This window comes from Heterocephalus glaber, unplaced genomic scaffold, assembly GCF_053883595.1.
Source record: "Heterocephalus glaber isolate CG9 unplaced genomic scaffold, H.glaber_assembly_v1.0 deba00001472, whole genome shotgun sequence".
NCBI classification, from domain to species: Eukaryota; Metazoa; Chordata; class Mammalia; order Rodentia; family Bathyergidae; genus Heterocephalus; species Heterocephalus glaber.
The window spans coordinates 25,684,918-25,708,063 of NW_028258315.1; the positions used below are offsets into that span (position 1 = coordinate 25,684,918).

Here is a 23,146-nt window from a genome sequence, read left to right on the forward strand (position 1 = left end):
AAAAAGAAATGAGGCACAGGTAAAGAAAAGGAAGCAAGAAGGCCAAGAGTCCCTCCACGTGCTGAACCATTGCACCTGTGCCCCACCCCTGGGGAGAACTGGGTCTCCCTGCCCCTCAGTGACCACCAACTAGCCAGCTCTGGTCAGGCCTCTGCAGGGCCAGATGAGGTGGCTGAAACAGAATTCTCTGTGCCTGGCTGGCTTGAGGGCCACCTGCCACTCCACTGGCCAGACCATAGCTGACAAAGCCCAGGCCTAGCCCACTATACCTTCAGGGAGGCACAGGGCCACCAGAGCAGGGCCACTGTGCTTTTAAGCTAATTTTAAAAATATTATAAAGGTAATATTTATTTCAGGAAACTAGAGAAATCCTATTGAAAGTGTTCATTTATAGTCTCATTTGGATGCAGTGTCCTTCCAGTATTTATTTAAGTGTACACCTTGGTCTCTCAGTCCCCACAGGGGATGATTCCAGGACACCCTGCAGAAACCAAAATCAGTAGAAACTCAAATCCCTTCCATAAAATGGTGTGGTATTCATATATAACCTCTGTGCAACCACTATTTATTTATTTATTTATTTATTTATTTTTGGTTTTTTGAGACAGGGTCTTACTACATAGGTGAGGATGGACTTGAACTCACCATGTAGCCCAGTCTGGCCTTGAACTCTTGGCGATTCTTCTGCCTTAGCTTCCTGAGTGCACCACCAAGCCCTGCTCCACTTGTATACTTTAAAGCATTCCTAGATTACTTATAATAATTTAACACAATGTTTATGCCACATGAATAGTCGTTGTGCTATATTCTTTAGGGAATAACAAGAAAAACATCTGTACATGTTCAGTACAGATGCAATTTTTTAAAAAATATTTTCAATCCACAGTTGGTTGAATCTGGAGACGTGGAATCTGCAGTCAGAAGGAGGACTGTATTCATCTATGACTTCAAATTCAAGGTTTGGGCCTTCTGTGAAGGAGATGGACAGGTCAGTGCTCCTGACACCTGCCCTTCCCAGGTGAACTTTGTACACTCACTCCTTTGATTCCAAGATATTGATTCTCAATACTTTATTTCTCCTCCTAAAGCCAAAGTCTTGCCACGGAAGCCCTTAGTTTGCAAGACATTAAGTTCTGGGTGTTCAAGAACTCATTTTAGAATAGAGGCTAAGAATTTACTCTGTTTTTTGTTTCTGAACTAGCCTCTTAGGGTAGAAAGAAATATCAAGAATAAAAATGATCAGCTAATATGTCAAACATTTTCCTACCATGTTAAGATAAACATATCTATTAAGTCTTAGAAACTGCTCAGCAATGAAGACCAAAAAAAAAGAAGCCAGGTGCAGTAATGCAGGCCTATAATCCCAGATACTCAGGAGGTTAAAGCAGAAAGATCACAAATTAAGGCTAGCCTGGGCACTAAGTGAGATCTTGCCTCAAAATAAAAAATATAAAGGGTGAAGGCCCTAGATTCAATCTCCAGTACCGCAGAAACATAAAAATAAAATTAAAGGAGAAGCTAGGGTTGTAGCTCAGGGTATTGTGCTCCTGGGTTCAAGAAAGGTGGAGAAGCCAAGCCCTCTGCCCTGGGGACTCCATAAGCATCCCCATGTGTGGCCTCACTGTCATGAGTGAGAATGTTTCTGAACATTGGTTTATTTTTCTCATGGGACACCAGGAACCATACTAAAAGGCAACTGGGGTTTGTTTTAGTGGGGAGTGGAAGAAAACACCATGGTGAGGAAGAGGTTTGCTCTCAGAGTCTTAGAAGCAGGAGGCCTCTCAGACAGGGCAGGAAGAAGTACAAGGCAATCAGGGGGCGGAAGGAGGGCACGGTGGACAGGAGTCTGTGCTGTGTTTTCCATGGAAGAAACAGTGGGGCTGGCAGCAGGCTGGGGATCTGCCTATTTGAGTTCCCTGAGCAGTTGTCCCCAGCAGTCTATACCTGGCCCAGGGTGGTTAGGACAGGTGCAGGGTCGTCCAGGTGACAACCAGGAGAGTAGGGTGTCCTTTGCTCTAAGAATTGCTGACCAAGGAAGGGCATCTTCCAGGGTCAATAAGTCTCCAATATGTCCAGGCACTAGAACAAAAAATACATGATCAGTACAAAAATATGCCTGCTGGTATTTGTCTCCTAACACAAGCTGTCCGTAAGCTCAGAACCAATGTGGTGTCCACTTTCCCCCATCGAGGCCTGTGTTTCATGCTTGATCCATCTCAGCTTTCTAGCCCTCACTGTACCAGCCTCTTCATTTGTTTTTATTTCATGTTTTATTACCTTGTGTAAATGGTCCTAAATCCTTTCTGGGACAGGACTGCGAAGAAGAGGTGGGATGGAAGCATCGCAGACTCCTGATAGGACCTGTGTATTGGGAATGAGAGCTCACAGAGTTTTATGAAAGCAGTCATGAACCCCACAGTACCATGTCCCGTGGAAGAGGACTCAGGAAAGCCTGTAAGGAGGTGCTGTGGCTGGTTGTGCCCATGGCCTCCCATAAGAGGCCCTTGTTAGCCACTCAGGTTAAAATGACCCCGTTGTGGGGTTCAGCAGAGTTTGGGGGTAAACAGGGCTCCTCCTCTTCTCTGGTGCAACAAGTCAGCAGCTATCTTGGTCTGTTTGGTCTCCTACAACGAAATGCCACAGACCATGGCTCATAGGCCTCAGACATTTGTTTCTGACAGTGTTGGAGGCCCGACATCCAGGAGCAGGGTGTCAAGTTCCGAGGCTGGTGAGGGTTGTCCTCTGGTCAGCAGGCGGCATCTGCTCACTGCACGTCACACAGTGGAGAGACAGAGTGAGACTCGTGCCCCTTCCACAGGCACCAGTCCCACCAGGCGGTGCCTCCCTCCTGACTGGCCACCTCCCAAAGGGCCCTCAACTCTTCATCCTGGGGCTTAGGGCTCAGCATATGAATTTGAGGGGATCGAGCCCAAAACATCTGTTATGTCTATCAAGGGAACAGTTAGAGACAATAACTATTTTAAAAAGAAAATAGTTTATGTGCAAAAAGGGGCAAGGAAGCCAGACTTCAATAAAGCCAGGTAATCCAAAAATGTTTTTTTAAAAGACCATCTGTATTTAATGTTTAAAAGGCCTAACAAAGAACATAATAGTATGTAATTTAAAAAAATAGAATAGTTTTAAAACTTTAAAATAAAAACCCACAAGATTATGATGTTTACATTTGCCTTTTTTTGGTTTTTTTGAGACAGGGTCTCACTATGTAGCTCAGGCTGGCCTTGAACTCACAGCGATCCTCCTGCCTCAGCCCCCTGAGTGCTGGGATTACAGGCATGCACCATATATTTGGCTTTTATTTTGTTGTTGTTGTTGTTGTTTGTTTTGGTTTTTTTTTTTTGTACCAGGGATCAAACTCAGGACTTTGCACTTGCAAGGCAGGTATAGTGCCACTGAGCTAAATCCTGGCCCTTGTTTTATTTTTTGGGACAGAGTCTTGCCTGTAGTCTAGGTGAGCCTTGAACTCATGATCCTCCTGCCTCTGCCCTCCCAGTGCTTATAATTTAATTTTAATTATTTTAATTAATTAATGTATTTATTTTGCAGAACTGGGGGAAGTCGAACCCAGGGTCTTTGCTCTGAGCTACATCCTCATCCCTTTCTCACTTTTTTATTATGAGACAGGGTCTTGCTAAGTCACTAAATTGCCAAAGCTGGGCTTGAACTTTCGATCCTCCTGCCTCACCCTCCCGGAGTGCTGGGACTGCAGGCCTCCATTTGCCTTTTAATAAAAACACCAGCTGCTCACATAATTACACACAGTTCTGTGTTACTTCCAAAGTCAGAGACGAGGCTGTTTCTATCAAGGAGTCCAGGCTCTTGGAAAACACTCAAGATGGTATTATTTGGGGGCCAGAACTAGACAGAGTGACTTGTTTTTGTTTCATGTGAAGGTACAAACTGTTTTTCCTGACTGTATGTGATCAGCACAAGTAGATAACGGGGCTCAGCCATGTGCTGGTTTCCTCGTGATGAATCATTTGTTTACACCTTTATCCATTTCTCTCCTCGTTACAGTATCATTTCAGGCCCTTCCTGCAAAATCATAATCAAATTCATATCACTCCTAGGAGCATACAATTTTCTTCTGCTCAGAGCAGGATGTTCATGGGGATACAAGAAAATGTGGCTGTGAAAACGTGAAATAGGCTCGGTACACATGGACGAGACCAAGAGTTCAGAGGTTGCTAAATTCTTTTCCCTGCTTCCCTGCACATGCCCTGAGACACACGAGCCACCGTGTCTGCTGATCTTAATGGAACAGAAGAACATCTTGGAGCCTTCCCTCCTGGTGCCTGCAACTCTTCATCACTACAGAAGCAGTGTGCAGAGCAGAGTGAGGCCTTGACTTTCACCTCTGAACCCGGGACTTGAAACCTACACCAAAGGCAAGTTCTATAGGTTTCATCTTTTATCATCTTGTATAAATGATCCTAAGTCTCTTCTGGAACAAGACTGTGAAAAGGAGGTGGGGTAGGATTTTGTTTGCAAGTACTTGCCTTTCCAAGAAAAGTAATAAAGGCATTGAAATCTGGTAAAGACTCAGAGCAAAGCCAGATGTGATAGCACATGCCTGTAATCCCAGCACTCTGGGAGACTGAGTCAGGAGAATCCCAAATTGGAGCCCAGCCTGGGCAACTTAGCAAGATCCTACTTCAAACTTAAAAAACAAAACAGCACTGAGAATGTAGCTCAGTGAAAAGGTTCTGGGTTCCATTCCCAGTAAAATACACACACACACACACACACACACACACACACCAATAATAATAATAATAATAATAATAATAAAACAGCCCGAGCCCTCATGTTGTGACACACGGATGTGAAACACTGATGTCGTCAGGGAAATCCATGCTGAAATCCATGCTTGTTCTATGCCTGTGCATCTGCTAAGGACACACGGGTCCCCTGGCCCTTCTTTTGGGGAGGGGTTAGTGGCAGTGAGGGCTCCAGCAGTGGTAGTGGCCAGGATGTGAATCTGGCTGGCTCTCAGACCACTGGTCTCCACCAAATGAATGGTTTTTTGTTTTTGTTTTTGTTTGGTACTGGGGATTAAACCTAGGGCATTCATCCTGAGCTACATCCCCATCCCTTTTAATATTTTATTGTGAAACAGGATCTCACTAAGTCACTAAGTTGCCCTAGCTGGGCTCAAACTTTTGATCCTCCTGCCTCAGCCTCCCAGAGTTCTGGGATTATAGCCATGTACCACCATGCCCAGCGCAGGTAAAATCTTTTGAGGGTCATTTGCTTACCTTGTCCTTGGGATGTCTCTTCTTCCCTTCTTGATCATGAGAGTGAAATCCCCTTGGCCATGTCTGGGCCAGGACTCACTTTCCCCAGCCATTGTTCACCAGGCCATGGACAGGTCCTTGATTCCAGCCAGATTTTTCTTACTCCTGGAATTACTCAAAGAGAGCTGTGCTTGAAACAGTGGGACCTGCAAGTGCAAGTTTGGAGCTGAGAGTGTCTTCTCTAAGGGAGACCAGAGAACCCAGAAAACCACCTGCCTGAAGAGAAGGGAAGAACAAAACAAATGTTCCAAGAGGAGGCACCAAGCACAGGGCGGGTCGAGCCTCTGCATCTGCCCAGGGCTCCAAGGCCCCTGCAGCTCCACAACTTTCCAGGCTCTATCACCTGCTCAGAGCAGGCCAGCTGGATGTCACACTTGCCACCACATCTCTTTTTTTTTCCCCATACCGGGGATTGAACTCAAGTCCTTGCGCTTGTGCAGCAGGCAGCAAAACCACTGAGCTAAATCCCCGGCCCTGCCACCACATCTCTTAATGTAGCCAAATACTTCTAAATGCTACCTTTATTGCCAAAAGCAGTTTCCATAATCCAAAGGCATTTATTTATTTCTTAGAACTCATTCGGGAATGCTAATTTCTTTGGGGTTGGAAACCAATGCAATAGTTGAGTGTATGGGCTTGGTGTTAAGCCAGACTTGAATTCAAGTTCTGGCTCTGCGCTTAGTACTTGCTGTGTGATGCCTTTCTCAGCATAGTCTCCCCATGAACAATGTGGGGCAGTGGCACTGACCTCCATGGGCTGCCTTGAAGGTTAGCAGATAACATCTCCATTCATATGGAAAGATATTCACAACTGCCTCACTTATCTTTGACAAGGTTAGAGAAACAGGATCTCATTTATTTATTTATATCTATTTGTACTGAGAAAACGCAGATATAAACACAGCAAAATCGCCTCTCTGGGTAATTTTCACTTTTTTTCTTTTTGTTCTATTTTCTCACTTTTCCACAGCAAAAACAAAACTTCACATGTCATCTATAGCAAAGAAATTAAGGAAAAATACTTTCCTCAGTAGAGGGCCTGAAATCTTTTTTCCTAAAGAGTGCTGTATTTGTCATCCTTGAAGTCAGGTATAATCTTAAGGATCATTTCCTTTAAACACTTCTGTTTAAAACACACTACAAAGTTGATTACAACAAACATTTCAGGAATGCAAGTTACCTTGAAAGGCATCAAAGCATCCGAGGGACCAAGGGTGAGTAGAGATGGGCAGGTGCGGGTATGGGTGCTTACATAGACTCTGGTGGTGCGTGTAGGTGTTCCTGCAGCGTCCTCAATGCATTTCTGTATACTTGAGACTTTTTATAGTAAAACATCAGGAAAGCTCATGAACCCAGGTGATGAACTCAAGCAGTGCAGAAATGGAGAGGAAGTAAAAGTTCACACACACACGCACATGCATGTGCACACACACAACTCTAGCAGTGTCCCCATGGCTAACCAACATACTCCCTCACATTTTCATTGAGACCAGAAGACTTCCATTTTTTGCCAGCACCCCAGCAAATTGAGAGAGCTTTGTCCTCCTGGTCTGAGTCCCTGCCACAGCTCGCCCCCTGTCGCTGGGGCTGTGAACACCTGACATTTCTTCTCACCACACCAGCCAGGCATCCTGAGAGCTGGCAAAGGTCAGGAGGTGCCCTTGGGCACGTTGATGACAGACACTCGAGGTAAGAAAATTCATTGTCCCCAGTGACAAGACTTTTTCTTGCCAGCATAAAATTCGAAACTAGATTCCAACCACGAAGATGTACACGCATGCAGCTGACAACATGTGGAGCTGCAAATCCTCTTGGCTTTGCATTCAGCAAGAAGCTTCCTCATGATCATAATCCATACAACATGATGGACCCTGTGTGGATCAGCCCAGAAATCAGGGTGTGAAGGGTCTTGTAGACTGGCAAGAAGAGCAGATGAAATGGGTGTGCCTTTCAACACATGGCCAGAGGCTACAGACAGGCAAATCCTAAGAGGAATACATCAGCCAGTGAGCATATTACTCACATATCCCACAAAAATAAACCAGCTTTGCTAGTAAATAAAGAATGCAAATAAAGCCAGAAGTCAAATTTTTTTCACCCATCAAATTTCTACAGGTTGAAAAAGTGATAATAACAGTGGTTGGTGGGGGTCTATTCAGCCCTTTCTCCCCCCTCCCATGGCCACTGAGCCTTTCTCTCCATTTTTTTTTCTCTTTTCTTCTGTTTTTCTGCAGCCCAGCACTGGCAGCCTACCTGGCTTCGGTCCCTATTTTCTTCTGGTTCCAGCTCACTGTCACTCGGGTGGCTCCACAGCCAAGAGGAATTCATCTGCCTGGGAAGATGCCAGCCACACACTAGGCCAATTTGGAGAATTACATGAGCAGGAGTTAATTCTGCAGGAATTAGCACACACACTATTTCCCACTGGAAACCCGGTCTAGGAAAAGCTCAGCTGATGACACCTCCAACGCTTTCTTCTAGCAAAAGCACAGCCTTTCTGCTCCCTTTTGCCACTTCCCAAGCAGAAAATGCTTTTTTTTTTTTAAAGGAGTTGGTAAGAAAATAAGATGTGGCTATAGGTTCCCATATCCTCCCTTCTGGGTAACACTTTATTGCAAGGTCACAGTGGGGACATTTGTCAAACACTCAGGATCACTGAAGTTGCTGGGGCAGGGCAGCAGCAGAGAAGAAACTGTTCTGGAGCTGCCGGCTGAGAGACAGATGTGCAGAACCTCCAATTGAGATATCACACACACACACACACACACACACACACACGGACTTCATAAAGAGACTTTAAAGTTTCAGAGTGTGTCAAAACAGGCATACAATTCTACTCAGTTATCTGTTGATTCACTAACTTTCATTGGGCATCTCTTTGTCCTAGACACTGGGTGTGCAGAGACAGATGTGTCCCTTCCCTGAGAGCCTGTGTTCCAGTGAAGGAAACAGACCAAACTGGAGGAGAGAAGGAAAATGACGCACACTGCAAACCCATGACAGGACCCATCCAGGGAGGCCCCTGGGGTAGCCACGTCCTGTGCCCCAGGGCCCTGAAGCCACTCAAACTAGCTGATCCCCAAACCACTGCCTGCCATGCTGTTCCTTCTATGGAAAACACAGTGCAGGCCCTGGTCCGCAGTGCCCTCCCTCCCTCTGCCTTATAAGCACCCTCCACTCCTCTGTGGCCTGCATAGCCCATGTGGCCTGCCAGGCCCCCTCATCCAGAGCTCTGTGAGACCCACTCTCTTCCTCACAACACTGTTTTCTGTGCCCGTGTCTTCCATCCTTGATTGAAGCAAACCCCAGTCACCAATGAAACTGCCTCTCTGCTCATGGTCTGGAGAAGGAAAAGGGCCACCATGCCAAGAATTGAGGACAGGCCTGGGCAGAGGGGACAGTGAGGGGCTACCATGCTGAGACAGGGGGACAGGGCTGAGCAGAGGGGGAAACGTGTGCAAGACCTTTGAGCAGGAGAGGGATTTGCCTTTCTAAGGGCCTGGAAGAGGCCCAGGGACCAGCCCCAGTGAGCAGGGACAGCACCCCCCAAGTAGGCAGTCTCCCCGCCGTGTTCTGGTAGTTATTCCCCATTCCCCCAGACCCCAGCTCTTGGCTACCACTTAGCTTCTTTATGTTTCTAAGAATGCTCTTATTCTAGGTACTTCATATGAATGAAATCCTACAATATGTAGCCTTTTTTCTTGGCTTCTTTCTCTTAGTGCAACATTTTGGAAGTTTGTCTATGTTACAGCATGAATCAGTGCTTCATTCTTTTTTATGGTGGAATAATATTCTATATTCTTTTTTATGGCTGGGTATTATTCTGCTGTACAGATAGACACACTTATGCCTGTTATGCAAACACTCTACCCACTGAGTTACAGCAGTTTTTAATGTTAGTGAGTCTAGTTTGCCTACTTCTTCTTTGTTGGTTGTGATTTTTGGTGTCACATCCAAGAAATTCTTGCCTATTTCAAGGCCACAGAGGTTTACTGTTGTGTATTCTTCCAAGAATTTTACACTTGTAGCTCTTACTTACATTTAGGTTCAGAATCAATTATGAGACAATTTTCATACAAGGAGTAAATCTTTCATACAAGGAGTAAACTTTAATCATTTGCTTACAGACACCCAATTTCCCCAAAACCATTTGCTGGGCAGACTGTTTTCCTCCTCACAGAGGTGTCTTGGTGCTTTTGCGGAAGACCAGTTGACCACCCATCAGGGATCAACACCACAGAAGCTGATCCAGTTAGAGCTACTGTCCAGGGTGGGGCAATCAAGGTCCCAGCAACAGCTCAGGGCAGGTGAAACTCAAGTGCCAGCTTCAAATCCCTGCCTCAAGGAACAATGTGGGGCTCCCAAATTCCGGGTACCGTTCAGAGCACTTTGCCAGTATCACCTCATGGGATCCTCACAATAGGGCGCTGAAAGTAAATACAGATACTCTTTCCTGTGGGGAAATGGAGGCACAGGACAAAGTCTTTCAGCTGGTAAGAAAGGAACCAAGGGTCAAACCCATGTAGTTTGGCTCCCAAAAACTACACTAGTGAAGAAGCCTAGCTGTGGTCCTACTGTATCTCAAGCTCTCAAAAATGAATATGCTAAACCCAACAAGGTGAGGCACACCTGTAGTCTCCACTACCCAGGAGGCTGAGGCAGGAGGATCAAAAGTTTGAAGCCAGCCTGGGCAACTTAGTGAGATCCTGTCTTAAAATAAAATTCAAAAAGAGCTAAAGGTAGCTTAGTGGTAGAGTGCTTGAGTCGCATGCACAAGGCCCTGGGTTCAGGTTCAGTTTTCTGTAGGGGTTCAGGGAGCTCAGGTTCAATCCTCCCCCCTCAAAAAAGAAAAGACTACTATTTGTAAAATGAGAACAATAATGTCAGCGTGGCAACATGTACACAAGGTAACATATGCAAAAGGTAGCCACATCAACTCTGAAAAGACAGCCCTAATAGCATGGGGCTGGCCCACCGGGCCCAGCTCTCTGGGGTGCTCACAGATGGGTGTTTCTTAACTCTGGAGGGTTCTGCTGGGAGATGCAGGCTGCCTACATCACAGGATTTTTTTTTATGGCTCAGTCTTAAACCAGCTACAATCCACCAAGAACAGAGTAGAGTTTCCAAGGGCTTCTACAATCCCAGTAGAAGTTTTTCCTGTTTCTGGAGAGGCTTGGAATACACACAGACCACATGCTCACAGCCTCATGCACACTGCTTTGGGAAGCTGCTTTTCCTGGGATTCACTATTACATGGAGGGGGAAAGCAAACCTATCCACAGGTTATTGTTGTAGCTGATATTCAGAAAATGGAGATGCTCCAAGTAGCAAAGGCAGATAACAATTGTCTTCCAAAGAGAGGTCAGCAAGAACTCTAAAAAGAGAATATCAGGTTTTTCCCATTCTGGGGAAGAATGATGTAAGTGATATATGATTCTGATGTGGCGGAGCCAGATACTTGCATGAACATCCATGACAGTTACCCTGGGGTCCATGTTTGCAATATGGACCACAAAGGAAAATGTGCCCATTTCCCACGTGGTCCCTGTTGCCCTCTAGAAGGTTGGGTCCAGGCCAAGAAGGGGTAATCCAGGGCCCTGTCTCAAGAGTCTGATGTTTATTTCCTATGGCTGCTGTAACAAATTACCACAAACTTAGAGGCTTAACAGACAAATTCACCACCTCACACCCTTTGAGGTCAGACGTCTGAAACAGGTCTCAAAGCAAGTTCTTAGCCAGGCTTTATTGCTCCCAGAGGGTCTGGGGAGAAGCCACTCCCTGTGAGGCCACCTGTGCTCCTGGTTCACAGACCTCTCTGACCTCAGCTGCCACTGTCATCCTCCCATGACTCTGACCTCTTCTCCCTCTTAGAAGAGCCTGTGATTCTAGGCCTCCTTCTATGCTCCAGGTCATGTCCTCTGCAAGAGCATAGGCCAGCACCCTGGACCTGTCCCACTCAGAAGAGGGAGTCTCAGGCACCAGTATACCAGGGCAGGGACACTGTTCTGTGCAGCAGGTATGCTGGTGTGAGCTCCTGGAGTTGCTGAGTGAGGCCCTACAGTTAGAGAAAGGGGGTAAGAATGGTGGCCAGTGATCAGAGAGGGACAGGGTTACTAGGAAGATGGCATGTCCTTGCTCCCAACCAGGGCTGGCTCTAGAAAGAGGGCACTGCTCTTCCTATGTGTGGGGCATCACTGTCTCTATGCACAGTCACATGATGGCTGACAACAGAGAAAACAGGAAACCATTGTCCTCAGTGTAAGCAGATGTCACTGAGTCCTGTGGCCGCCTACAATGGAGCTGAGCTGACTTCATTCCACCTGTGGAAAATCCAAGATCCTTGTCCCATGCTTAGAACTAAAGCCTTCTGTTTTCATGTTCACATTTGCCTCTGAGAAAGTACAGTGCCAGATCCACTGATGTTTATAGGTCCTTTAAAAATTATCCAAAAGAACTTCATTGTATGAGATTATCAGCGACATCAACACAAGCTCACTGGACACGTGCAGACAAAGAAATGGGCAGCCAATCAGAGAGGAGAGCAGACAAGTGAGCACACACCCAGGCCCCCAGCCATCTGCAGAGTGCCCAGAAATGACACCTAACCCTAATGCAACAAGCACCAACTGCCCATGTGTTGACTTCTCAGCACTGTTCTCTGATACTAGGACTAGACTTTCGAAGAAATGGTTGATTCCAAGCAGAAAATGACAGCAGGAGCCTAGAGTACATTGCGGTACCCCAAAGCAGGGAAGTGCTCTGTAAGCAAAGGAACACAGGAGCCAGCCTGAAAGAGCTGCTAATGGCCAGAGATAGAGTAATTTGAGCATAAGATAAGAAAAATAGCATTGGTCTATAACCCAGTGTGTAAGATAAATATAGGTAAGTCCAGTTGACACAGGTTATGTTTGAATAAGAAAATACTGGGTGAGAAGGGGCAGGGCCCCCTTACAAGAATTCAAATTGTCATGTGACATTCCCCACCCCAGAGATAGAGTTTAATCCCCAAACCTGGGCTCCAGAGGAAACTATAGGGAAAGTGCAAAAGGGGTACCTTAGGAGGAGAGCTGGCAGATACCACCTCCACCAAGCCATGAAGTGGGCATCATCAAGAGGGATGCCATGTGCCGGCATGACAGGAACAAGAGGGCACTTTGTCTCCCTAGTATTCTTTCCAGAAACCCACAGTCCCACTCTGTGTGAAAAACATCAGAGAAACCTGAATTGACATTCTACAGAGTACCTGACAGGGACTCTCCAAAGCTGTTGAGGTCATAAAAAGCAAAGGAAGGTTTAGAAATGGCCACAGCCCAGAGGAGCATCAGAAAACAAGATAACCAAGATAATCAAATGCAGTGCCTTGGAAGATGGCAGCTTGGTGAGCAGCAGAGAAAGAGCTTCTTCAAGATTTGTTGCTCTGACACTGAATGTAGTGGTGTAAGGAGGAGAAGAAGGAGGGAAGTGGGTGCCCAGGACCCAGGAAAGATCTCAAGTGAGAATTGAAGTCCACAGGGAGAGAGCAAAGAGAGAGATAGTAAGCAGAAAAGCTTGGCTCTCTCAGAGCCCAGGCTCATGGTGTGGGAACAGTGGGTTGAACTTGCAGTCACACGGTGACCACTGAAAATCCCAAAGGACTCCATGGAGAAACTCAGTAGTGGAACAGAGCAGTGGACACAGCGGACTGCAGTGGCTGGTGAGTTATTCAGGTTCACCTGAATGATCACCCAGGAGAGGGTGATTAGCCACTAGCCATTTTGGAGAGAAGCCAACAGAGCTCGGAACTCAGAATAGCCACTGGCTGGCTCCATCTAGTGGCTCCAAGTGTAAGCAGTGAGGGTCCTGAGTTCAAGTGAGCAGGAGGTCAGGGAGTGGAGTTCAAGTGAGCAGGGAGCTGAGTTCAAGCCAGCAGGAGGCATATGTACTGTTGCAGGCTCAAAAAAATCCAGTTCCAGCCTCATAGCCAGAAATCAGCTTGAGCTGGGGATGTAGCTCTGCAGAGAAGTACCTGCCTAGGAAGTGTGAGACCCTGAGTTTGATTCCTGGCACCAAAAAAAAAAAAGCTTGAACTTCAGTGGACCTAAAGGTGCAGGCTTGGTGGGATTATCCACTACCCCACTGTAAAGCTATACCTGTCTTGGTGGGATTAATCATTTTGGCTCTGGACTTTTTCTGCTCACATTGTCTACCAGTGACAGCAGAGACACTCCTTGAACTGAACTTTTTTTTTTTGCTTTTGCTTTTTCTTTTTTTTCTCTTTTTTCCTCTTTTCTTGTTCTTATTCTTGTTTTGTTTCATTTTTTCTTGATTGTTTGAACACAGTTTCTAGTTTTGTTGTTGTTGTTGTTCTATTCTGTTATTTTTATTTCTTCCTTTCTCTTTCTCTTCTATCTTCTTCACCAGTTTCCCAAAGTTTGTACAATCTTCATTTGTCCTCTAGCCTTGCTTCTAATCTCTTCCTCTTCTTCTATTTCTCTATTTTCCCCCCAACCCCCTTCAAATCTTCTCCCCTAAGGGTAAGATCACCATATAAAGGGCTTATTTAATGCATACAATTTTCTGGCTTGTTTTAGACTTTGTTATATAACCACAAATATAGTTCATATGGTTAAAGGTGGCAAATTAATAGTTACAAGAGTTTCTCATTTTCTAGGCTGTGTTTGATTATATTTTTATTGCTGATTTTATACTTTAGCCAAGGTGACATAATTATGCTAATCAGTTGTTCTTCCTGGTATACCAAGACAGATTGCCTAAGGGTTTTAAAAACAAAACAAAACTATAAGCCAAAGAACCAGGCACTAGGCAAAGTAGGCAGAAACTTCTCATCCCCAATAAATTGAAGAGGTAAGATCTCGCAACAGACTCAAAACCCAGAATCCAGCTACACCTGGAAGACACCTTTCAGAAGTAGTCATTTCCTGGGGCTGAGGATTTAGCTTAGTAGTTTTGCCACCTGCTGCACAAGAACAAGGACCTGAGTTCAATCCTAGTACCAAAAAAAAAAAAAAAAAGAAATAGTCATTCCCTAAGGGTTTTGAATACTGGCAATAAAGCTACTTGCCATAAGCAATTTACAAGCATCAACCCAGGAATTAAACTTTTTTTAAAAATAGAAAATGAAAAAAAAAAAAAAGAAAATGAGATGATACTTAAACAAGATAGAACCCTCCCTCCTAGACTTTCTGATCACCGAAGGCAAACCCAGAAGGCAGTGAGGTGGAATAATCCAAAAGCCACCTACCTGGACTTTGAAATAGTAACAGCAGAAGTAACAAAGCAGATGAATGAAGCTTTAGAAAAAAAATCAAAGCAGAAATAATTTCTCATATAACTACAGAGATGGTGACCAGAATGAAAGACATGCTTAGTGACTCTAGAGCAGATACAAATTAAAAAAATAGAGGAGCTCAGGAAAACAATGGAGACCATGAATGCTCAGCATAGGAAAGAAATGGAATCCATGAAATAGATTCAAACATATCAAGGAGATGAAAAACTCCATTGAAAGCAGCAGAATGAGCCAATGTGAAGACAGAATATCAGATTTAGAAGACAGGATTGCAGTTAGCAATCATGAAAAGAGATTTCTCAAAAATAGCAAGGGACTACAAGAAATCAATCCAGCAGCTACAGGATGATGCAAAGAAGAATAACATAAGATTGATTGGAGTCAATGAAAAACCAGGAGATAATACAAATGACATTAAAAAACCTGTTCTTAGAAGTAATGGCAGAAAACTTCCCAAACAGGGAAAGAGAATTTGACATATAGATAAATGAGGCATATAGGTCTCAAATTAGTCATGATCAAAAAAATCTTCCCCAAGGCATATAATAGTCAAGATTCTAGAAATTCAACACAAGGACAGAATATTAAAAGCTGTTAGAAAAAAGAAACAAATCACCTATACAGGAAAGCCCAACAGAATCACAGCAGACTTCTCAACACAAACTCCCAAGTCAAGGAGAGCTTGAAGTGAAGTGAAGAGCTTGAAGTTCCAAGCCTAAAGGAAAACAACCTCCAACCCAGATTGATGTACCCTGCAAAACTATCTTTCAAAATTGATGGAAAATGGGGCCAGGGATTTAGCTCAGCAGCACCATGCCTGCCTTGCAAGCGCAAGGTCCTGAGTTCAATCCCAGGTACCAAAAAAATTTTTGATGGAAAAAATAAGATATTTCCATGACAAAGAACACCTGGAGAAATTATGACCACCAAACCAGCTCTCCAAAGTGTTCTGAAGGATATTCTAGAAAAAGACAAGAAAGATTACAATTTCATGAACCCCAAAAGAATGAATCCAGGCAAGGCAAGAAATTAAACAGAAGTGGAAAGAAGGGAGCCAACAACAAGAAAATAACATGACAGGGATAAGTCAATACATGTCAGTTATAACCATGAACATTAATGGTTTCAATTTACCAATCAAAAGAAACAGACTAGCAGAATGGATCAAGAAGCAAGATCCAAAAATATGTTGCTTGCAAGAAATACATTTAATTCAAAAAGAAATTCAGAGACCGAAAGTCAAAGGATGGAAAACAAGACTCCATGCCACAGGAACCAGAAAAAGAGCAGGGGTAGCTATTCTATTTGCAGACAAAATGGATTTCAAAACAAGACTGATTAAGAGAGACAAAAAAGGTCACCACATTCTTATAAAGGGAACAATCCAAGAGGAAGAGATAAGAATCATAAACATATATGCACCAAATAGCAGCACACCCTACTATATAAATCAAATATTAACAGACATGAAAAATCAAATAAGCACTAATACAGTTGTAATGGGAGACCTCAATACCCCACTATGACAAATGGATCAACTAAACAAAAAATCAACAATGAAATATTAGAACTGAACCAAACTTTTGAACAAAGGGACTTAGTAGATGCCTACAGAATGTTTCACCCCACAACATCAGAATACACATTCCTCTCAGCTGTACATGGGATGTTCTCCAAAATAGACCACATACTAGCTCATAGAACATGCTTAAGTAAATGCAAAGGAATTGAAATTAACCCATGCATATTACCAGACCATAGTGCAATAAAATTGGAAATCAATGGTAAAAGAAATCACAAGAACTTCATAAACACATAGAAATTAAATAACACCCTCCTGAACAACCAGTGGGTTGTTAAACAAGACAGTTTCTACAATTAAACAATAGTGCCACTACAACATACCAGAACTTATGGGATGCAATGAAAGCAGTCCCACAAGGGAAATTTATAGTGGTGAATACCCATATCAGGAAAACAGAGCAGTCTCAAATAACCTGATGTTGAACCTCAAGCTTCTAGAAAAAGAAGAGCAAGTCAAGCCTAAAGCTCATACAAGAGAGGAAATTATAAAAATCAGAGCAGAAATTAATGCAATAGAGACTAAAAAATATTCAAAGAATCAATGAATTGAAGAGTTGGCTCTTTGAAAGATTAAATTAAATTGACAAACCCTTAGCCAACCTTATCAAAAAAAGGAAAGAAAAAGGGGCCAGGGATTTAGCTCAGTGGTGTCACACCTGCCTTCAAGCACAAGGTCCTGAGTTCAATCCCCAGTACTGGAAAAAAAAAAAAAATCCATGGAATTAGGAATGAAAAAGGTGAAATCACAACAGACACTGCAGAAATTCAGATCATCAATACCTACTTTGAGAACCTATATTCCAGTAAGATGCAAAATACAGAAGAAATGGACAGATTCCTAGATACATATGAATTACCCAAACTGAATCAAGAAGATATAAAAATTCTAAATAAACCAATATTGGCCAATGAAATTGAAGATGTAATTAAAAACCTACCAACAACGAAAAGCCCAGGCCCTGATGGATTCACTGCTGAATTCTACAAGAAATGTAGAGAAGATCTAATGCTGCTATTTCTCAAACTCTTTAATGAAATTGAAAGGGAGACAATACTCCCAAATTTATTTCTGGAAACAAGCATTATCCTGATACCAAAACCAGAGAAGGATCCAACCAAAAAAAAAAAGTATAGGCCAACCTCCCTAATGAATATAGACACAAAAATCCTCAATAAGATACTGGCAAACAGAATGCAGCAAATCCTCAGGAAGGTTATACACCATGACCAAGTAAGATTCATCCCAAGGATGCAGAGATAGTTCAACATATGCAAATCAATAAATGTAATACACTATATTAACAGAGCCAAGGACAAAAACCATATGATCCTCTCAATAGATGCAGAAAAAGCATTTGACAAGGTCCAACACCCATTCATGATAAAATGTGGTCCCTTGGATGGGACCCTGGGACAAGACACGGGTGTTGCCGATGACCACCAGGTTGGGAGAACAGAGGTATTTTCACAGGACAGACCCCATCCTGAGTGGAATGCCACATGCCTCTGACCTTCAGGAGGGGCCCCCTTACTCCCACCCAGTTTCTGGCATTGCACAGGCTGAGGGCCTTGGCCTTCCTTCATGATCCTCCTGCCAGATCACAGATGGGGAAAGGTCCACAGCATGGCCGTGGCCCAAGGCTGTACTCCCTCTGCAGTCTAGTCCTACAGGAAAAGACCAGGTTATGGGACATCTGGTACTAAGCACCCTCTCTGGGATTTTAGGGGTCTGCCCAAACCCACAAAGTGGCCTTCAGGAGCCAGTTATCAGGAGCCCTGGGTGTCACTATGGGCACAGAGAGACTCTGATGACAACACACATGCTCCCAATGCAGATGTGAAGATGAAATATGGGCACATGGTGCCATGAGTGCAGGAGGTATGCAGAGGACACTGCAGGCTTGGGTAGTTGCTATGCAGGGGGACCCCTCCCCACTGCCACAGCCTGCCAAGTCCTCACCAGGCTTCCTCATATTCGTGTGCAGCTCCCAGCTTCTCACACAAAATCTGCCCAGAGCAGGAGCAGCTAGCCCAGCTGACTTGCTTCCTTGGCCTAGCCCAGTAGGCACAGGGGATACCCAGACTGTCCGTGTCAGCTCTGCCCAGGTTGATTGGCTCAGGCAGCAGGGCCTGGTGCTATGGACAGACACACCCTTTTGCTCAATGAAGCCAATGAAAGGGGTAGTGGTCCCCTTGCCCAAAGATGTTCATTACCAATTCTTGCCACCCTCCCATCAGTCACTGTCACATAGTCAGGTGTGTGGGGCTGGCAGGGCATACAATCCCCCTGACCCATGGGTATAGGCTGAAGTGGGCTTCTCCAGGAGCAATACTTCCCAGTTTACAAAGAAAACACTTTTTTTTGGATTATAACATTAACCACCCTGGTAACACATTACCACGGGGAAGCAAGTTAGCCCAGCCAGCCAAGAACAAGTGAATTCACAGAACACAAAGAGCCACAGGTGTTGCAGGAGCAGCTGAGCAAGGCAGGCCCACAAGTGAGTCTGAGGAACAGCTGGAAACAGTCCCAACCTCTGCATTTGACCAGAAGAAGACCTGACCTAGTGTCCCAGCCATGCTGAGGACCCCTGACCACACTCCCCACACAAACAGGCCCCACCCTTACAAGGCCCGCCAGGCTGTAGAGTCCTAGGGCCTAATAATACACACAAATCAGAAGGCAGCCTGCAGGCCCTGGCCATGCAAGGAGAGAGAGCTGGTGCCTGCCCTGGCCTGTCCCCACTAGCCTTGCCCTAAAGCAGCAGGCTGCCTGGCCAGCAGCACCTATATTGAGAGGATGAGCGTGCTGGGCGGAATGGCAGGCATGTGCCCAGCTGTCCCACTGAGGCCTGCCCAAATGCCCAGCAGAGAAGGCTCTGCCCACAACACCATCTTGCCCTGCTCTGCAGACCACAGAGGAGCTACCCAAGACCCACCCCTGTGCTCTAGTCTGGTTAGGACCAGGCAAGTGGCTGTGCATAGGGAGTGATAAACAGCAGGAGCTAGAACCTAAGGAGGTCACCTGGAGGAGACGGAGTTAACCTGTCCCCATCTGACTCCTACCCCCAGCACACACCCCAGGTCAGTCTAACTTGGGAGAAGCAGAGTCCCTGATACAGCAGTAGTGGTGACTGTGATCTGCCCTCACCCTTGCTTCTCGACTCTGTTAAGTGGGACCCTCTGTTTTCCTCCTGGCAGGCAGCTCTCAGAGGAACCCCTGCCCCCCTGCCCCTGGTCCTACCTCATGGTGGCAGAGATGTCTCACCTGCTGGCCCCACTGTAAGGCACTACTTGGCCCTCTTTATAAGGGAAGTATGGGCTCAAGATAACAAGACCCATCAGGCCGGGGATTTAGCTCAGTGGTTTTGCAGCCTGCTGCGCAAGCACAAGGACCCGAGTTCGATCCCCAGTACCAAAAAAAAAAAAGATAACAAGACCCAGGTAAGAGATTGGAGTCTGACAAAAGGTATCCCACAGGTCAAGGGAGGACACCCTGCTGCCAGGGCAGGTACACAGCAAAGCCAGGGCATCTGAACCTTGAGGACAAGGGGCAAGAAGCCCTGGTCCAGGCACCCAAGGCACCAAAGACATTTCCAGAAGAGCTGGGCTTCTGCCATGGTGCCCAGAGCAGGCACAGTGGGTGGAGAAGGTGTGGAGAGCATAGGTTGTATGCTGAGCTGCCTGGTCCCTGGGCCTTCTGTGGGGTCTGGAGCCTCTGTCTCTCCCAGAGCATAAGACACGCCTAGAGATACCCACCCAAGCTGCTCTTGGCTGTAAAGTGTATTTAAAGCTGTGCTTACTTGCTCAAGGATGGGAGCAGAAAGGACACTTGTCAGTGTCCCTCTGCCTCCTTTAGGGTCAAGCTAAGTGTAAGGAGGGACAGTTCCAGGAGTCTCCAGAATGGGAGGCCTGTGCTGGGGTGGGCAGGGTAGTCACAGGCTTGGCCCTTGAGCCCTAGGAGTAGCTGGGTCCCAGGCTCTGGGACATCAGTTCTGAACATGGAGGCCCTGACTCTTCTCCATCAGACCACAAGCTGGAAGAACGCAGCAGGAGGATGCCATCCTGGGAACACAGGGCACACCTTGGCTCTGGCTGTCATCCTTCCAAAAGTCATGACCAGAAGGGACCTGCATCCCCCTAGTTCACCCAGATGCCTCCCGAACAAGACGAGACCCTCACCTGCCTCTTCTCAGTACCTATAAGGCACAAGGACCCATATAAGCCACACCCACATTACAATGCCGTGTGAACAAGTAAGCACCAGGACATAAAGGTGGTCAGATCTGGGTGTGCGTGGCCATAGAGTCTGGTGGAAGGACAGAATGTCATCTTGGAGACTCCCAAAGACTTCTGGATGAGGAGACTACCCCCCAAAGGGGCTCCAGGTTCTGAACAAAGGACAAGGCAGAGCACCTCTTGTCCTTGGCCCCTGTCAGTGACCTTGGAAAGTCTTCTGCGCTCATCACAGCCAAGAAAAGCCAATGCTTGCTCCCTGTGAGGCTGTGGGGCAATGTTTGACCAGGCACACCAAGGAGTGGGCTGTCCCCACCAGGGCCTTTTCACAGCTCACACCAACCCTGAGTTCCCTTGGCTGGTATATTTTTCCAGTGCATAAAGCTGAGCATGAAACTCTCTTTACACATAGGGAAATTGAAAAGACCGAACAATTTGCACAAAGTAATGCCGCTTGCAAAATGGCAACCCCAGGAACCGGAGCTGTGGTGCATACCTGTGATTCTAGCTCCTAGGAGGCTGAAGCAGGAGGATGGTGAGTTCAAAGCCAGCTACATAGTAAGACCCTGTTTCCAAAAAATAAAAGTAAACAAAGAAGCCCTAGAGCATCTGACTGTGGATGCCAGTCCCTGTGCTTGCTTCTGGGTGTCCACCACACACCCTGCAGTACATTTAGGAGCCTGGTCACGTGGGAGCCCCATCTAAGTGGCCTTGAGCACAGCTGCTCTCCTGCAGCTGCCATGGTGTCTGAGGTGGTGGCCATGGCTGCTGGTGGCCGAGGCCAGGGTCTGCTGGACTCTCCGTGCCCCTCCCCTGCTGGCCCCTTGTCCCTGCACAGCAGTGTTCATAGCACCTAGTGATTAAAGGCAAAGAGCTCCCAGTGAGAAAGGGTCGCTTTGTAATTCCTATTTAGGCCTCTAAATCATTCCCTCAGTCCTCATCCTCCGCCATCAGATTTGCCCTGCCAGCTGGAAGGCTTATTGAACAGTCAGATATGAGCAGGCGCTGATATAAAAATAGAGGCAGGACGTGGGAGCTGGCACTGTGGGTGACTCACCGCACAGCGGGCCGGCACAGGGCTGTGCAGACAGCTGCAGCATCTCCTCCCCTGCTTCCCTCCCCTTTCTCTACTGCTCCCTGGGCCTTCACCCCCACAGCCCCTCCCTGCGCCTCTTTCTGCCCTGGCCCCTCCCCAGCAGAGCACAGGACCCAGAGCAGATGCTGGGGTAAGCAGGGCTGTCTGAGGCGGTTTCTCCAGGCATTTACCTTCAACATTCTCCCCACCCCCCATGAGTGCACAAGATAGGAGGAAACCAAAATAGCACAAACTCTCATTTTCCTTCAGGCTTTTGGAGTTTTCTATAGAACATTCCAGTTCAAATGACCTCCCTGCCAGCCCCAAAACTCCAATAGACTGAGAGGAAGTAAAAGAGGTGATACTCAGGCTGCACCCCGATTCGAAGCCCAGGCTGCACCCCCATCCCAAGGCTCAGGTTATACCCCATCCCAAGGCCTCCTCTCCCCAGCAGCATGGAATTTGGAAGTATGCATTGCTTTTGTGGCTGTTTGATGTGTACCCACCTGCACACTGGGCTGTAGGCTCCCTGGTGCTGAGCTCCTAATTCTTTTTACTCATCACTATCTCCTGCACACCAGAGGGGCTTAGTCAATGTTTGTTAAATAAGTTGGGGTGATAGGGTCCTTGATCTGGCTGGAGAATGAGCTAAACAATAGCCATGGCTGGATTTCAGATGTCCTGATTTCCCAGGCTGGGAAGAGCCATCCTCCCAGGGGCTCTAAGAACCAGGACACCAGGTAGAGGGAAAAGGAAGAAAGAGAATTCCCTGGCTGGGCGCCACAGTGCTGTGTTCTCCAGGAGCTTTGAGAAAATCTGTTTGCCACCCCCTTCCTCCCACTTGCCCCTTCGAAAAGGCACGGCAGGGACTGGGTACAGAGGGGGAAGGGCACCCTTGGCAGTTGAGGTATATCGTGGCTAGGAGTCTCTTGGGCCTGACCCCTGCCCTGTCCTGGATCAGTGCCTGCCTGGCCCTTAGGAGTGAGAGATTTCAAGTGATCTCTAAGGAGCTGGTCCCAGCTTTCTGATCCCTGGCCTGCAGAGATAAGGGGTGGGAGAGAAGGCTCCCCACCTCATGGAGAAGGACCCTGGAGACCCCCGTACAGATGCACTGGGCCTCGATGGCCTGTGGTCCTGTTTTCCCCTGGCCCTGCACTGGGCACTACTGGCTGAGACAAACCTAGGGAATAAATAGTTCATGTTCCAGTCACAGAGATGAGGCACCCAGCACCTTTTTTTGTTCCATTTTGTTTTTTGTTTTTTGGGGTGTTTTGTTGTTGTTGTTGTTTTGTTTTGTTCTGGTACCTGGGATTGAACTCAGGACTTTGCACTTACAAGGCAGGCACAGTGCCACTGAGCTAACCCCCAGGCCTTGTTTTGCTTTTTTGAGACAAGCCCTTGCTATGTAGCTCAGGCTGGCCTTGAACTCACTATGTAGCCCAGGTTGGCCTCAAACTTAAACTTGTGGTGTTCCTCTAGCCTTGGCCTCCTGAGTGCTGGGATAACAGATGTGCACTACCATTCCTGGTGTACTTTAAGGATTTACCGGAGAAGTCTGAATTTGCCACCTTGTCGGCTTTTCAGCACTTATAGTCCTAGAGATGTTCAGTGAACAAGTGTTGATGGGAAGGAGCTGGGCTGCTGAGC

General features: G+C 46.3%; 1 long non-coding RNA gene across 1 annotated transcript; it reads right to left on the bottom strand.

Moving 5' to 3' along the window:
- Positions 1 to 659: 659 nt before the first annotated feature.
- LOC110351168 (uncharacterized) lies at positions 660 to 21,851 on the bottom strand. The gene is made up of 3 exons (XR_002398283.2): positions 20,921 to 21,851; positions 5,277 to 5,461; positions 660 to 2,079 (listed from the first exon to the last, which is right to left on the bottom strand). It is a non-coding gene; the product is annotated as an uncharacterized LOC110351168 (long non-coding RNA).
- Positions 21,852 to 23,146: the final 1,295 nt, after the last annotated feature.